The sequence below is a fragment of the Meles meles genome, chromosome 1 (genome assembly GCF_922984935.1).
Source record: "Meles meles chromosome 1, mMelMel3.1 paternal haplotype, whole genome shotgun sequence".
NCBI lineage: Eukaryota > Metazoa > Chordata > Mammalia > Carnivora > Mustelidae > Meles > Meles meles.
The window spans coordinates 129129338-129147475 of NC_060066.1; positions in this window are offsets into that span (position 1 = coordinate 129129338).

An 18138-nucleotide genomic window follows, 5' to 3' on the forward strand; every position below is an offset into this window, starting at 1 on the left:
ATTTGGGGGAAAAAAAGGAGAATAGATTGTTTTTCTCATTACTCTGCCTGGATTTCAGGAGGATAATGGGAAGATATACTTCTAATCAGTCATTAGTAAAATTGCTGAAATTTATAGCAAAAAAAGATGTCAGACCAGGAAACCATTAAGAAACCAAAAGTCTTGAATGTATAGGGACCATATAGGTCAAAATAATACAATATTTTGAAGTCTACTGAAAGCCTGAAGTACACACCTATCAAAGAGAAAAGCAAGACAGATAGCTAAGGATAGTGTAGAGAGTAGTAAGAAGGAACTAGGGAGGACCCAAAAAATCAGATATGCAGCTGCCAGGCACCAGTACCAAGATCTGGAATCTGAAGTTACTGAATATCATCAATTTTGGTAAAAATTACACATGAACTTGAGAGTAATGTGGCTTTTGTCATTATTGGATTCAGCTTCTAAATTTGTCAATTAGGTCAATTTGTAAGTTGTGTTGTTTAGATTTTGCCATTTTGTTCTGTCAGCTACTGATAAAGACATGAAATTCTCCCATTCTGATGTTGGTTTTGTCTATTCCTGCTTTTAATTCTATTCATTTTTGCTTTATATATTTAGAACTGTGTTACTAGGTAATATAGATTTAGAATCATTTTATCTACCCGATGGATTGACTGTTGAATAAAAAAAGAACTCCTTGAATTCATAGTGATGCATCTTATAATTCGCTTTGTCTGACAGCAATATATCTACATGAGTCTACATGATCCTTCTTGTGGTTAAGGTTTGAATGGCATTTGTCCTTTGACTTTCAACTTTTCTGAATCTTTTTTTCTGGGTATGGGTTTGGTCTGAATTATCTTTTAACATTTTACAAGTGTCATTTCACTATCATATGGCTTCTATCTTTAGTGTTGAGAAATACTGTTGTTCCTTTGAAAGTAATTTCCCCCTTTGGCTAATTTTAAAATTCTTTTATCTTTAGTTTCCAGCCAGATTATTATGTTGTGCTTTAGCTTCACTGAACTTCTCGAAACTGTTGGTTATCTTCCTTAAGTTTTATGTAAGTTATTGTTTTCTTTCCTACCCTTCTGGGATTCCAGTAATATATACAGTAGGGATTCCAAAACAATATCGTTGACTCTGACCCACATCTGTCTTATGATCTCTTTTCTTCCACTCCTTTTATTTTTGTATTCTACACCAACAAGTATATTTTCTATGGACTTCCCTTGAATTTGCTGTTGTATTTTCTGCTGTTTCTAGGCTGCTATTAATCCCATTTCATGAAATCATAATTTTAGTTTAAGAAAGTCTGTTTAGTTTTTTACAGATTCCATTTAATTGATGAAATTCTGTTATCTTTTAATTCATTTTGTCCACCTTCCTTTTTCTCTATTGTAACATAGTTGTAAAAAATATTTTAAAGTTCCTGTTATTTCTACTATCTTAGTCATATGCATCCATTTCTATTATCTATTTTTTTTTCTATTGGCATGCCTAGTAATTTTGATGGAATGCCAGGAACAGTAATACCAACATTAGTAATTCCATACAATGTTATCTTTGATCGGAGTGGGTTCACATTTACTTCTGCTTAGCAAATAAATGATGGGTTGTTTGCATCTTAATCTAGAAACAGTTGAGTTTAGGCTACAACTTTGCTAAAACTAAGAGTATTCCTAAATTTCCCCCAGATCTTAGATGATGTCCTTCATGCTTTCAACTAGTGTTTTCAATAGGTTTCTGGATCCTAGCACATCTTTGTCTCTTGAGCACCATTAGATTGTAAGTAATTCCACGCTGCTTTTCAGAAGTCTTCAGTTTATCTGATTACCCTACCACCTTGCAGAGCTTCAGAATTGGGCAAAATGTCTGCCGGGGAAAACAGCTGTTCATTGATTCTACTTAACACTCCCAATTTTGTCACTCCAATTCCTTAGAAATGCCAAAAGCTGTGCTGGTTTCTCTGTTCCAGCAGCCTATCTGCCCAAGCCCCGACTCTTAATTCTCAGAATTGGCAAATATCCCCAAGGAAAAAGAGTTGCAAGTCATAGTCTTTAAATACAACTCTCAGATATATTTAATCAGATGGGGTTTTTGTGTATTATTAAGCCTTAGCTTAATAATACATTTTTCAACTACAAACAGCCTCAAACTACCCAAAAACTACTTACTGATATCCAAAAATCACTGAAACTTCACTCCAACAAACTTTTTTCAATGGGATAAGATGTAGGGTGAAGTTGAGAAGTGTTGTTTTCATTATCATATGCCTGCCAATTATCTCCCAAATTCCTACTCTCTTGGCTCAATTTGTATCTTCTATTGTTTAGCTGTCCATGATCCTGCATGTTGTTTTCTCTGATTGACTTTTGCCCCCAATATTAAGAAAATTACAAACACAAAAAATAATTTTTTACTACCAAATTTCACCAACAAATGCTATGTAATGTAGCAGATAATTTACTGATGTTTGGGGTGTAACAAAGTGAAATTATAGCACTTAATTTATTCCTCATATATATACATATAATATATACATATAACATGAATATATAATCATTGTATTATATATATGTATATTTAAGATTATGTTCCATGCTTACTTCAGCTCATTCACCTTCTTTCCATATAATCCTCTTCTATGTTGTCCTTATGACATATTGCTAGGATACTGTTCCCTCTCTAAAGAAAATCATTTTTTTCCATCTTTTTTTATCTCTAAATTTATCTCTCTAATCCAATCCCCCATACCCAACTAATAAAATCCTTCTAAACCATTAGGGAAAAAAATTCCTATTACTTTTTTATTTAAAATAATGTATCAGGCTAATCTGGACCCTCTCTTACTTAGTCAAAAATCTCAACAATATCCTAAAGGAAAAAACAGGCTTTTCTTCTGTTTACATAGAAAAACTGGTTCATTGGAAGCCAATATTTAAAATAGCATTTCTTGCGATCCATATATTAGTGCAGAGAGGAGTAATTAATATATAATTGTGAAGCCTCTGCCTGTGATATGGTCAATGTTTGGTGATATTTATAAGGCATAAATCTTTTTTTTTTAAATAATAGTTTTTACTTAACAAATACAAACAATGGTATTGCTTTCCTTTCAATAGTCAATGTTCTTTGAATGGCAAAATCTGAGTAATGAGAAATTTATGCATATCTATTTTTCTTGGGTACATGTTTGAAGGAATTATTTGGGTGGTAGCATTACATAAAATCAGGTTTGTGCTGAATTCTGATTCTACCACTCATTGGCTATATCCCCTTAGGTAACAAAAAGAGAGTTTTCACTAGTTCTTTTTGAATCTGTTTCCTTAAATTTAAAATAAGAATGAAACTACCTACCCTACAGGGTTGTTATGGGGTATAAATGCAAAAACATTAAACCATTAATCTTTCATTTGATGCCTACTTTGAGTACTATGTTAAATGTTGTGCAAAAAGATGTAAAAGATACATTTTCATGTCTGAAAGTGTTCATTGTCTAGTAAAGAAAAGAGATGCAGACACACGATTATAATTCAATGTGATAAATGCCATGGCAGACTCAAGCTTAGCTCATCAGAGAAATCTAGAAAAGGGCTAGATTCATTAAGAAGGAAATAGGAAAGAAGCAAGTTGAGATGTAAAACTAAAAACAAAAGTTGGGAAAAGATATTCAAGGCAGAGGGAGCTATCTGTGCAAGGGACTACTGTGAGGGAGTGTGTGGTATTCTGGAAGTTAGTAGAAAATCAATTAACTAGACTATTTGTACCTAACAACTAGGAAATTTGTTTCTAGAGAAGACGGTTGGGTCCAAATGCTAAAACTTTTGTCTGCCATGCTGAAGAATTTATACTTTTGTCATGGAGTTAATGGTGAGCCATTAAAGAATTTTCAGAAGGATCGGATTTACACTTTGGAAAGGCTGTATTCTTATTAAGTGCTCAGTCATGATTATATAAATAATATTCTCTTTGCTGAATCTGAATTCAAGGAGTTGCAGAAGATTAAAGCTAATCAGAGAATGGACCCATGGTAGAGCCGCATAAGCCTAAAAATTTACCACATTTCTGTCATGTCTGACTAACTAATAAGGGACTGGATATTAAGGTCCATGAATCATAAGAAAAAAAATCAAAAATTTTTCATGCCGTCCTTCTGGCAAGCTTCAGGATCTACACCAAATTTCAGCAAATTTTATCTTTAAACAATTCCAAAATATCAAGCCGTGAGTTTCCCCACAAAAATCTTTATCAAGACATTACCAGGGGTTGGAGAAAGACATAGATGTTGAATGGAACAAAGTGTATAGATAAAAAGTAAGTCATGTGGTGAATCCATGGATTTATTTTTATGCAGTGAGCCTAACCTAGACTGTTTCTAAATTAATCATTTTGTCATCCAAGATCAAATCAAAATCTCTGCTAACTCAAATTTTTGGTTTTTGTTTTTTAACTTCCTTTATCAGGCCCATTATCTTAAGATTTTATTAGTTTTATAAGACTTGCGCTTCATACAATGATGTTGATTATTATTTGGTAACTGGGATCATCAAGGTCTTATCAAAGTTGATTAATGGTCTGTTCAAGTATTCTTTCAGACATCAAATTAAAAATGACAGTTCTGTAACCTTAAAAATTTTTTTCAAAAAGTTTTTAAAAGTTTTTTGCAAAAAAGAAAAAGTCATACATCACTGATTTCTTTGTTTGAGGGTGGGACTCTATTGTAGTAATATTCAATTAATACTCAAAGTTAATAGCTACAGATTTTAAGGATCTTAAAATGCATGAGATTAAGGTTTCTATAAATGAGAAGATTCAAATTATGTTATTAGACAATTATTTTTCTGTGATTAGACATCTAATAAAAGACTGGCTCAGACCTGGTTCTCTGATTTCAGCTGAACTTTATTTTCTAAAATTACCATTTGTATTAATAGCCCTAGTTTCTGAGTACCTTCTGACATCAACAACCACCATCCTGCACCTCAAATTATCTTATTCCTGACTTATTAAAGGACATGTTTTTAAAATTTTCACAAAATAACTATTTGCTCTTCTTGTTTCTTTGTGCATTTTTTTCTGGTTAAAATTTTTGGTTGCAAAAAGTTTGTTATTTTAAAAAAACAAATGTCCGAGTATAATAAAATGATATAAGCCTTGGGTTATACTCTATAAAACCCAACATAGAAAATAATTTCAAACCAACATGTCAAGGTTATTAGAAAGTGCTTTAAAAATGCTCGATAGCATTTTTAAAATGCATTTTATTACAAAGCAGAATTTGACTAATGTACAACTGCCTTTTTTTCCTTCCACTGTATTTATTTGTCATAAAACTAATGCATTAAGTATTGTTCATAGTGACCAAACTTATATTCCCCTTTCCAAGCTCAAACTCATTTAAAAGATCATAAACGCTAAGCACTGAACACAATTTGCAAGTATCACCAAGGTGCCAATTAGAGTCCATAAAAGGAAAAAGATTCTTTTAACTTCTCTATAGAAATATTTGTCTAACTATTAACAGAATGTATGTTTGCCCTTGTCTGGGGGCCCCAAATATAAATTTGCAGTACTGAATATGAAAGTCCATTTGACTTGACTTCAAAAGCTGAGGGCAGCACTTTTTACAAAAAGTAGTAAGTAGAACACTACAAATAAAAACCGCAAAATTTCTACAACACTGCCTAACTGATAGAGAAAGAAATGACCTTTTTTTTTTTTTTTTGTATTTTAGAATGGTCAATATACTCCCTTGAGAAAACATTTTTAGATGCTAGTATATACTAGTATATAAGTAAGCATATACTTACTGATGAGCATTCTTTCATTTGAACATAGCATTCCTGTATGTTGACACACCATCATCTAGAAATATATATATATATATATATATATATATATATCCATATGCAACAAAAAGATGTACTATTTTATCCATTTTTTAAGGGTAAAATTCTGTGGCATAAATACATTCACAATACTTTTCTACCATCAGCTTGATCCTTTTCTAGAACTTTTTCACCATTCCAAGCACCAACTTTATACCCATTACACAATCACCCCCACTCCTCTTTCTCCCAGCCTCAGTAACCTCTATTATTATTTCTGTCTCTTGCCTACCTTACGGACTTCATATATGATATTTGTCCTTTTGTGTCTGGCTTATTTCACTTTAGTATAACGTCTTCAAGTTTCATAGATGTAGCATTTATTTATTAAAATTTCCTTCTTTTTGAAGACTGAATAATATTTGATTATATGTATGTACCACATTAGATTTATCCATTTATCTGTTGCTAGACATTTGGGTTGTTTTCATCTTTTGGCTATCATAAATAATGGTCCTATGAACATTTGTGGGTAAGTGTCTGTTTGAGCCTTTGATTTCAATTCTTTGGGGTACATAGCTAGAAGTGGAATTGCTGGGTCATTATGGTAATTCTATGTTTAACTTTCTGAGGAACTGTCCTACTGTTTTCCACCGTGGCTGCATCATTTCATATTCCTGCCAGTAATGTACCAGGCTTCCAAATTCTCCAAATTCCAAAATTCTCTGTTCTTTTTTCCCCCTTTCTTTATAAGAGCCATCCTAATGTGTGGGAAGTGGTATTCCATACTGGTTGATTTCCATGTCCCTAGTGATTAGTGATGTTGAGTTTCTTTTCATGTGTTTATTGACCATTTGGAGCCAATCTTTTTAGAGAAACATCTAGATTTCAGGTAGTTTGTCCATTTTAAAATCGGGTTGGTTTTTGTTATTCTTGTTCTTAAGTTATAGAAGTTCTTTATATATTCTGGATATTAATCTCTTACCAGACATATGATTTGCCAATATTTTCTCCCATTCTGTGGTTCGAATTTTCACTCTCTTGATACTGTACTTTGAAGAGCATTTTAAATCTTGATGAAGTCCAGTTTATCTATATTTTGATGTTATTCCCTGTGCTTCTAGTGTCATTCCCTGAATAGTTTTGTTGAAGAAAAGCACATAGTAGCCTTGTAAAACCACATACTGTCAGAGGAACAGAGTAAGTTTAGCTTATTGGAATTCTTGTACACTTTAATAAGCCTCCTGAAGTTATTGATTGTTCAATCACTCCTGGGTCCTGGTGTCTTGAGATTCCATGTCCAGTTCATACAGTAAATAGCTAGAAGTACCCTCTAGGAGTTTGTAGGCCCTGCCTCTCACAGGGCATATCTGGGAGTATTTCAGGATCTAATTTTAAGAGTTTAAAAAGTCATTTGTAAATGACAAATTCATTAGTGTTTAGATTAAGCTTAATAAAGCTCAAAAGCAACTTTCCAATTATCTTGTAAAAGAATCATAGGAAAGATTTCTAGTCAACTTTCCAAGTTATCTTTGCTTTGCTTTTCATTGTTTTTTGTTTGTTTGTTTGTTTGTTTGCTTTTCATTGTTTTGACTACACTACTGTACAACCCTGGAGAGATAGAAATTAATTTGTAGAAAAATTGATAGCTATGCAAATCATTCTTGTCTACAGAAATGCAAAAATCTCTCTGGGGGAAGTCCAGATGATTACCTTTCCCCACTATAGAAAAAGTCAGTTTGCACCTGTTAAGCAAATTCATTTCAGAATTTCTAATGGCCAGTACATGTGTTTTACTCTGTGGATTCTCCTTCGAACCATTTTTCTGGTGCCCTTTTTAATTAATAAGTTTAAAAAATTTTTGACATATTTTTATTTTACATTTCTATAAGAGGCATGATTTTTGCACACTTGCAAAAATATCATTTTATAGCCTGCACCTCATTAAAATAGTTATTTTGGAAAAATACTCAAGGTGATTTTTAGATAAAATCATTTGGTCCTCCACCAGAGAGATTTTGCATTTCTATGGACAAGAATTATTTTCATAGCTACCAATTTTTATACAGATTAATTTCTATCTCTCCAGGGTTTTAAATATCATAGCCAAAACAGTGAAAGGCAAAGATAACCTGGAAGTCTGGCTAGAAATCTTTCCTATTTTTTTATAAGGCAATCAGAAAGTTGCTTTTTAAATTTATAGAGCTTAATCTAAATACAAAGTGACTTGCAGTTTCTAAACCATTTTTCTAAACTTTTAAAATCAGATCCTGAAGTGTATTTTTAAAAATCATGTTGCTTTAATATTTTTTTCTAGAACATTTTAAAATTCTTGCCCATTGTCTTTTAAAGCCTAGGTCAAGTCTTTTCAAAATCAATTTAAAAATTTTTCATTTCTCTGAGCTCAGAGCCCTTATGAACCAAGAATTTACTCAATAATTGATCTTGCACAGCACTGGGATATATTTGTCTTTGTGTGCTATCTAATTTTTCAGATACTAATCCCTGTCTTCTCAACCTGAGGTATAGTTTATAAAAATTGGGACTTCACATCATCCATAGAATAAGGCTTTATAGGGAATAGAAATTTAAATATTTGATTGATGATTTAATTAATTCACACAATGTCTAAAAGAGCTTGCAGGTATAGTTCATTATCAGAAAGTCAACAATCTTTCTATTAATTAATCACAGAAACACCCAGGGATCAAAAAATAGTGCTAACAATTTTTTACTCTCCCCATGAGGTCTGTGTGGAGTGGACCTCAAGTAGATGACCAAGGATGCCTTCTTGACTTGTTTTTCCTTAGTCTAGCTTAGTCTTTTTAAAACTCACTCTATCCTTCCTCAAGTTCTAACTCAACAAACCTTACAAGACTCTTCATGTTTAAGCTTTATTACAGCTCAGTGTTCCTCAAACTTCATATTTGCTGTACTAAGACAAAAATTTACCTTAAGATACTAATTAATAAGTATAATTAAGTACTAAGGAATAAGATTTTGTCACTTAAGATTGCACTTTGGAGGGCCATGATACATTGTAATATGTAATCTTTTTTTCTTCCTCCCAAAGCCAACTATTACCTCCTTGGGATAATATCACCTCCATTATGAATACACGCTATATATGTTTTTCAGGGTTGCTGTAAGTTCCCATTTCAGAAAGAGGCTTTAACTCTTTTAAAAAGTGGGGTATATATGTGGACAATAAACCTTTATTATATGGTTTAATGACACATTATGTTAACAAAGCTCTTTCTTCTTTATCTTATCAAGATCCTCACTCCAACCTGAGTTGAAAGTGGTAGGGATAAAGATAAAAAGGGAAAAAAAAATGTTCTTTAACATTATTATTTTTATTCTCTCAGTATATGTTTTAAATATATATTTAAACATTTCTAAATGAGTTATTTATTTATGACTTTCCATTATTAAGGACTATATACAATCCAAACAAGCCCTGTCTTTGCATAGCTCTATGTGCACGGATTTCAATTACCATGGGTTTGTTAAATAACACCAGTCCAACAACATGGTTAAAATTTCATTTACCATGTTGTAATACCTCTAAGCAATTATATAAAATTGATTTGATTCTATTCTTTAGTCCACAAATCACCATGTACATAGGAGATGTACATCATGATTAGTGATCAATCACATCACTTTTTTCAAAGTCTATCAATGGCTGATCACCGTTCATCTACAATTCCCTTCTCAGCAAAAAGTACAGTTGTGTTGCTTCCTTTTTTCTAAGTGATAAACTCACGTTTTATAAAATGAATAATCAAAAAAGGGAATTGGCCAGGAAAGATGAAAGTACAGCAAATAAATGAAAAGTGATGATGGTAGAAATAAAATTCAAATCCCAAGTAAATGAAGTGACATATGAAACACCTGACTGGGGTACCTGGGTGGCTCAGTGGGTTAAAGCCTCTGCCTTCGGCTCAGGTCATGATCCCAGGGATCCAGCCCCACATCGGGCTCTCTGCTCGGCAGGGAGCTTGCTTCCCCTTTCTCTCTCTGCCTGCCTCTCTGTCTGCTTGTGATCTCTGTCTGTCAAATAAATAAATATAATCTTAAAAAAAAAATCTGATTGTGGCAATGTTGACACCATCATGGCTCAAAAGCAACCAAGGAAATTAGTAAAAGCGAACCCAGGGACATTAAGGAAGAAAAGTGTTCAGTGCCCTTTGGTGGCTCAGTGGTTAAATGACTAACACTTGATTTCGGCTCTGGTATTGAACTCAGGGTTCTGGGATCAAGCCCCATGTTGGGCTTCATACTGGGCTTGGAGCCTCATTAAGATTTTCTCTCCATCTCCCTCTTCCCCTCCCTTTCTCCCTCCTTCTCTGATTTTTTTTTTTTAAAGGACGAAAGTGATTGTGATGAAGAGGGAGAGACTTTCAGATGAAGAGACTATCAGAAAACTTCACATTAAAACAACTCTGAGAGATATTTTAGGACATTGAATGTGCAAATAGCCGCAGAAATTTTGGAAGCCTTTTCAAACTTAGAATAGAATAAGACAATCCTCCAAAGTGTCAAAAGATCCCCTCTCTGTACCATGTTATACCAGGAGAAAAAGCAGGCCTATTCAAAGTACTCTCAATATTTTTATAACACAAAACAAACTGAGGGGAGTAGGAGGGGAGGAAGAGGGTGGTGGGTTATGGACATTGGGGAGGGTATGTGCTATGGTGAGTGCTGTGAAGTGTGTAAACCTAGTGATTCACAGACCTGTACCCCTGGGGCTAATAATACATCATATGTTTATAAAAAATTTTTTTTAATTTTTTAAAGAAAAAAATAGTATTTTTATAGACACGAGACCCTTTAATTATCATTTGTTTTAAATTATAGTATACTAAGTATATATTTGTTTTACTATATTTTTATTTCCCTATACATTTACAGTCAATAGGAAGAAAGTTTTAATGTTTGGCAAAAAAAAACTTAGAAGCCATGGGAAATTAGTATATTTCCCTATTGATTATGGGGATTTTTTTTTTTGCACAGATCTAGTCTGTATGTCATTTTTACTCTTATACACTACCCAGCAAAGAAAGAACTGCCTATTCTCTAACTCTGCACCATTCATCCCTCAAGCTCCAATTTCTGGTCCCATATACTTATTTATAGGATTTAATTAAATAAGTTCCATTGATTGAAAATGTTAGTGGAGGGAGGTGGGATTGGGAGAGGGGGAGCGGGCTATGGACATTGGGGAGGGGAGGCGAACCATAAGAGACTATGGACTCTGAAAAACCACCTCAGGGTTTTGAAGGGTCAGGGGTGGGAGGTTGGGGCAACCTGAGGGTTTTGAAGGGTCAAGGGTGGGAGGTTGGGGGAACAGGTGGTGGGTAATGGGGAGGGCACGTTTTGCATGGAGCACTGGGTGTTGTGCAAAAAGAATGAATACTGTTACGCTGAAAAAATAAATAAAATGGGAAAAAAAAAAAAAAGAAAATGTTAGTGGACTCCAGATGTTCTTTAAACTGTGGGTTCGGTACCACTATGCTGATGCCTGAAAGACCTGGGACAGTAACTAGAGGTGTTTCCTAAATTTTTTATCCCATTGCTTCCTTGTGAATGGACACTAAAATGCACACGTAGCGACCTATTGCAGTGGAGAAATTTTTCTCCTTCCCTCCCCTCTCCATCCCTCGACTTTCTACTGATTGATGCTTGTTATGACTTCCCCTCTCAAGACATTTCAGTCCTCTTCTTGTACTAAGGCTAATCTGGGGGACAGAATTTTTGAAAAGAAAAAACATAGCTGCAAAAAAAAAAAAAGAGAGTCAGGTACTAAAAATATATAACAAGAATTGAATTTCAAAGTATCTCCTTTTCCATTAGCTCTTTTCCAAGTAGAGCTTCCAACCTCTTCCTCATCCCAGCACTTGTGAAAAAATATTTGACATAATCTGTGATTTTGTTTCTAAAATATAAATGAAGAGGACTTTCATATAAGAACTGTAATATAAATGTAAAACGTAAAAGGATAACTGGTTAAAATGTATGTTTAATTTTTTCTTTCCCTGTGGGATCAAAGAGAAAAAAAAAAAGAAATCTATTAGTAGGAGTAGGGTATATTTTTACTCTCAGTCTATGTGTCCCCATGGGTAATTTATAGTAATGTGATTTAAAAGATTTCAAAAGAACTCTATGTGTATGTACATATACACATATGGTTAGTAAAAACAAACTAGAACTGGAGCACCTGGGTGGTTCAGTCAGTTAAGCATCCAACTCTTGGTTTTAGCTCAGGGTTGTGGGATCAAGCACTGTGCTGGGCTTCATGCTAGGCATGAAGCTTGCTTAAGATTCTCTCTCTCCATCTCTCCTGCCCCCTCCCCCCAAAATAAATAAATAAATCATAAAAAAAAAATTAAGATTACCTAAAATTGCCAGAACTCAATTTCATGATTGCACCACACTATTTGGTATACTTAATAATAATTATTTCCCCAGGGCAACCAGAGTGGCTTAGTTGGTTAAGCGACAGCCTTCGGCTCAGGTCATGATTCTGGAGTCCCAGAGTCAAGTCCTGCATGGGGGCGGGGGGGTTACCTACTCAGCAGGGAGTCTACTTCTCCCTCTGACCCTCTATTCTCATTCTCTCTCTCTCAAATTAAAAAATAATAATAATTATCCCCCAAATATTAATAATGTGAATCTGAATTATAATAGTACCTTCATTAAATATATTGGAATCTTTGGTCAGAATTCACTTAAATGTTTTTCAGTTACTGGTATATACCTTCAATGTGTGGAAAGTTTGTTAAAAACTACAGATTCCAAGTCAGAAGGACTTGGGTGAAGCTGGAAAACCTGCTCTTTTAAAAAATGTCTTAGATAATTGTGATGTTGATTCATTAAGGACTAAACTTTAAGGAATATTGAAAAAAGAGACGTGTCACTGTTCTAGTGCAATGTAAATAGTATAAGGCAGTCTAATGAAGATAGAAACATAGATTATATGGAATTAGATTGCTTGACTTCAACATTGACTCCTTTGCTTACTAAATGTGTGATCATGGTGAAGGCAAAAATTTTCTCTGTGCCTCAGATCCCTCATATGTAAAATGGAAACTAAAACAGAACCTCTTTCAATGCGTTTTGTGAAGATGATGTAAAATAATCCTTCTAAAGGTTTAGCACAATGCCTGGCATGTAGGAGATATTTAAAAGTCATTGATTCATATTGTTTCTTTTTTCTTTCTTTCTTTTCTCCACAGGTTCTACAGATCACTTTCATTGTGTTTTCTGAAGTTCTAATTGCATGTGAGAATGCATGTCGGATGTCCCCGTGTCATGATTGTTGAGTTAATTTCAAATAATTTTTTATCTCTTCTATATTTCTTCTCTTTGATATTTTAAGAGGCAGAGACCTTCAGTACTCCTTTCTTCTAACAACCCCTTCGAAATAGACATCCCTGGTTAACTATTCAATAGGAAAGTTGCCTTTATCTCATTGCCTATCTGTGCATCTCCCTGTGACTCTCACTGTTCCCTCTGTTCTGCCAAAGGTATGGCTTTGGGGTGGGAAGATTACCTTCTCAGTGGATCAGGGCTAAAAATGTTTTCTTCATTAAGCTAAATCACGTAACACTATTAAACTGCTCGGTTACTGCAAAACCCTATAATTCTATTGGCACACAATATAGGTAAATGCACAGACTGTATATTGCATCTCAGTTGATCTTTTTGGTGCATAAGTCTTTAAAGCCTCTGAATTTTTAACAAATAAATAAATAAAAATACAATTTACAATGTGTATATATGTATATAAATATATGAGACATACATATAAGACAAATAATATATATGATATATATCAGATATCAAAGACAGATATCAAAAACAAAAAGACAGAAAAGGGTTTAAATTATTATAACCAGTGACATCTCCCAAATTCAGTTACCAGGTATTTCCTTCTTCCTTCCATAATGGTAAGTGAATAAGGGGAGGCAGAAAGGACAGAAATTTTTCTCTAGTAGAGTCTATCTTCATGGAAATGCAAGGAGATGGGAATGAGCAGGACTAATCAATATTCATCTTGGTGATGTGTCACAAGTACACTGGTAAGGTCCATCAGTTGTTGAAATATTGACATAAAATGCAAATTTGCATATAATCAGACTGGCTCTTTGCACATGCCCCTTACAGTAGGTTTCTATCTACTATTTTCTAAACTCCAAAATGATGCAAACTTGCATCTTTGCAACTCAAATTTTAGAGTCCTGTTGTTACAGTGTGGCTGGGTTTTACTATACTTCCTTGCCAATTAATCAATAGCTGCCCCACTAGGAATATATAGTGTATAAAGACATTAATAATGGTGTATATAAAGCAATTAGTATTTAATCATTTAATATTACATACACAAAACCTTATGTAATAACTCAACATTATGACAAAAATACCTGGATTTCCCTACAGGCCACTCTACAGATAGGACTGGACCTTCACCTGGACCTCTGGCTTTCCGACCAGTCCCTAGGATATCTGCAGACATCAGTAATTAAAGGTTCCACAGGTCTGCACCATACCTTTGCTACATATTTTGAATATTCCTTCTAGAAATCAGTTTTCCCCCTAATTAATGCCATTGAAAGGAAACACGTAACTAAGATGCAAAAACACATTATAATGTCACATGCCAAATTCCAGAATCTCAAAAAAGAAAGAAAGAAAGTAATGTCGAACAAAATAAATAATTAAAAATTCATATCAACAGAAGGTATTGCTGTCATACTTTCTGCCCCCTTAGCCTACTAGACCTTTACCTCTTCCTCCTTTTTACCTTTCTAACTAGTTTTTTGCCTGAAGGAATTATTGGTCCTGGACAAAAAAGCCACTTCCTGATATTTAAAACTCAGGCTGAGATGAAAAAAGAAAGCACCTTCCCTCACACAGCAGCCTGAAAATAGGTCTTTAGAGTACAAAAAAGAACTTAGAATGCACTTTCCCTAAGGTATTTATTTATTTGCATATGGTGGCTTATAATGTTATTAACATAGTACTGCCCTTCAGCAACCTTGGATGACCTGAGATTCTAACACATAAAAAATTAGTTCTAAATGGAAAAATGGTATGTGTGATATTTGGAAATTCTAATTACCTAAAAGTTAGATGATTGCTATATGTTCTTGCCAGTGGTACTTACAAGATTCTGTAAGATTATTGTTTAAGAAGATCATACCCTATGGCTCTTGACACTTGCCCTTATTTAATGCATGCAAATTTAATTCTGCTTTCTCCACACATTTATTTTGAAAATGTTAAAAAATATACAGAGACGTTCACACCCAATATTAATATGTTGATGGATTTTAGTTGTTTATGGTTTGTAAATACGTGTAATATGCATAAAAGAGATCAAACATTACTAATCATGTTGAAACCATTATTTCCCTCTAGTTCAGGGGCACCTGCAATCAAGACTACAGTTTGTTACTTTCTAAACCACCTTATTAAATCTTTCTTATTAGTGTCTACAGATGATAGTAACATTTTTGCATGTTTGATTTATATAAATTGCATCATCTTGACATATATTTTCAACTTTATTTTTATCCTCTTATTACGTTGATGTATTTAAACCAAGTTAATTTGTTTTGGAAATGGATTTATAATATTTTATTTTTTTCTTTTACTACTGAGAAATATTTAGGCAGTTCCTCTAATTCCCTATTACTATCAATTATGCAAAAGGCATCTAAATGGTCCTTATGCCTATGTGTGATACATTCTCTAAAGTATATAGAGAATTACAAATTCTATTTCACAGGCTATGCACATTTTTAATTTTATATTACTTAATTATTTTCCCAATAATTCTCTAGATTGCATTCCACTAGCAGTATATGAGCACTACATTTTTCCCCACATCCCAGCTAACACTTAAAATTTTCAAATTATTACATTTTTTCCTAAATTTAGGAATGTGAAATTTTATCTCATTTTTTAATTTCATTTTTTTGGTTACTAGTGAAGTTGAACATCTTTTCATCTATTTTTATTTTTTAATTACAGAATATATAATCAAATGAAATGTTTCTGCTGTTCTAGTTAATTTTTAAAAAGCAGTCTAACTGGTATTAAGTACTTCAGGAAGCGATTTTATTTTAAATAATGTAAACAAAATTATAATAAGATGAGATACTTTTTTTTTTTTTTTTCTCATTTTATTTATTTTTTCAGCGTAACAGTATTCATTCTTTTTGCACAACACCCAGTGCTCCATGCAAAACGTGCCCTCCCCATTACCCACCACCTGTTCCCCCAACCTCCCACCCCTGACCCTTCAAAACCCTTTTGACTGTATAATTTGGCTGTTATAAGTGATGGACTACAGAATTTCTCTCTACATATATGTAACCTATATGTTGTTTATTTCCCATACTGAAAGATTACATTTTGAATTAATTGTAATGTAGGTTTTTCTGATCCTATGTTCCTTCATTAACTCAAAGTCAACCTGATTAACAAGCCAACAAATATTTTCCCCACTTTTCCCAAAATTAATATAACAGATGTGCTTTATGATTTTTTTAAAAATAACTGATAAATAACTTTATGCACAACATTGAGATTTCAATTAACTTATAATTATCCACTTATCAATTAGGCACACAATTCTTTCAGATAATCCTTAAAGTAAGTATTGAAGAAATAGACACTTAAATTCAGAATGAGAAGGAAAAAGACCTTTGTCAGGGTTCTATGGTTACTAGTAATCCCAAGCCATCTTAATATACTGTTAGGGATGGAGATGATTAGAAGACTGTTCTATTTTTGTCTTCACCCTTGCTTTGCAGGGTGGGGGTGGCGTTGAGTACTTCAGTATCTCACTCAAGCTAAGGACAAAAGCTGGAATGGGGGGGGCGCCTGGGTGGCTCAGTGGGTTAAGCCTCTGCCTTCGGCTTGGGTCATGATCCCAGCGTCATGGGATCGAGCCCCATATCGGGCTCCCTGCATGTCGGGGAGCCTGCTTCTCCCTCTCTCACTCCCTCTGCTTGTATTCCCTCTCTCACTGTGTCTCTCTCTGTCAAATAAATAAATAAGATCTTAAAAAATAAAAAAATAATAAAAAAAAATAAAAGCTGGGATGGGGGTTTAGGAAGGCATTACAGGGTACTACCTTAATGGTAGAATCTGGAATTTCAATTTGTGTTCCCCTAGCCCTGTGAGGGTGGTCACCAGAGCTCTGCAATTTTCTTAGTCTTAGTCTCAAGGCAGCCTCTTCTGAAGGTGGCAGGTGCTCTTAATGGAAAAATGGCCAAAAATGCCAGGTTTATTTTCTGTTTTTTACTCTCCCAGTTCTTGGTCCCATACTTCATGATTGCCATTTTAGTGTTCCAAGGCCCTCAAATTGTTGCATTAGTATTTTCCTGGCTCTTCTAGTCATTCTCAGTGATGAGAACTGGTCATAATTACCTAGACTCCCATCACTAGAAGTCGAAGTCCTTTGTAATACTGATGTTTATTGATAAGTAGGCGGATTTCCTTACTTTCTTATCTTCCTTACAAAATTCCTTACAGGATTTTTCTTCTTTAACCCTGTTAAATTATATCAAAATCAAAATTCACCTTCAAAATCCTAGCTCAAACTTACTAGTGATTAACAAGGACACAATGGAGTTGTTGTTGTTGTTTTTTAAGATGTTATTTATTTATTTGACAAAGAGGGAGAGATGGCAAGTAGGCAGAGAGGCAGACGGGGGTGGGGGAGGTGGAGCAGGCTCCCTGCTGAGCAGAGAGCCCAATGTGGGGCTCAATCCCAGGACCCGGAGATCACGTCCTGGGCCGAAGGCAGAGGCCAAAGGAAGAGCCACCCAAGTGCCCCATGGACACAATAGAGATTTTAAATTAAGTGTATAAAATAATTCCTTTTGTTATATATTTTCAAATACGGATACCATCAACTTCTTCCCTCCCTGTTAGCACATACCATGTCTTACACTGAGAGATGGGGCCTAATTATCTTCCCTTTAAATCTAGGCTAGCTTTAGTTACTTGCTCAAACAAACAAAAATGCAGCAAATATGACTCTTGGGACTTTTAGGTCTGTATCATAGGAATCCTTGAAGTTTCTGCCTAGGTCTTTTAAAATACTAGTTCTTGAAAAGGTCTCTATAATCATGTTAAGAAAAACCTTAAGAAAGAGTACTCGGGGCCCAAGAAATAGTTTCTAGATGAGATGACATTTAGAATGAAACTTAAAAGCAGCAAAAAAAAATCGTTCAAGAAAAAGAAAAGCTATTAATGGCAGAGGAGAACAGTATTAAGGGAACTACAGGCATCACAATTTTACTGG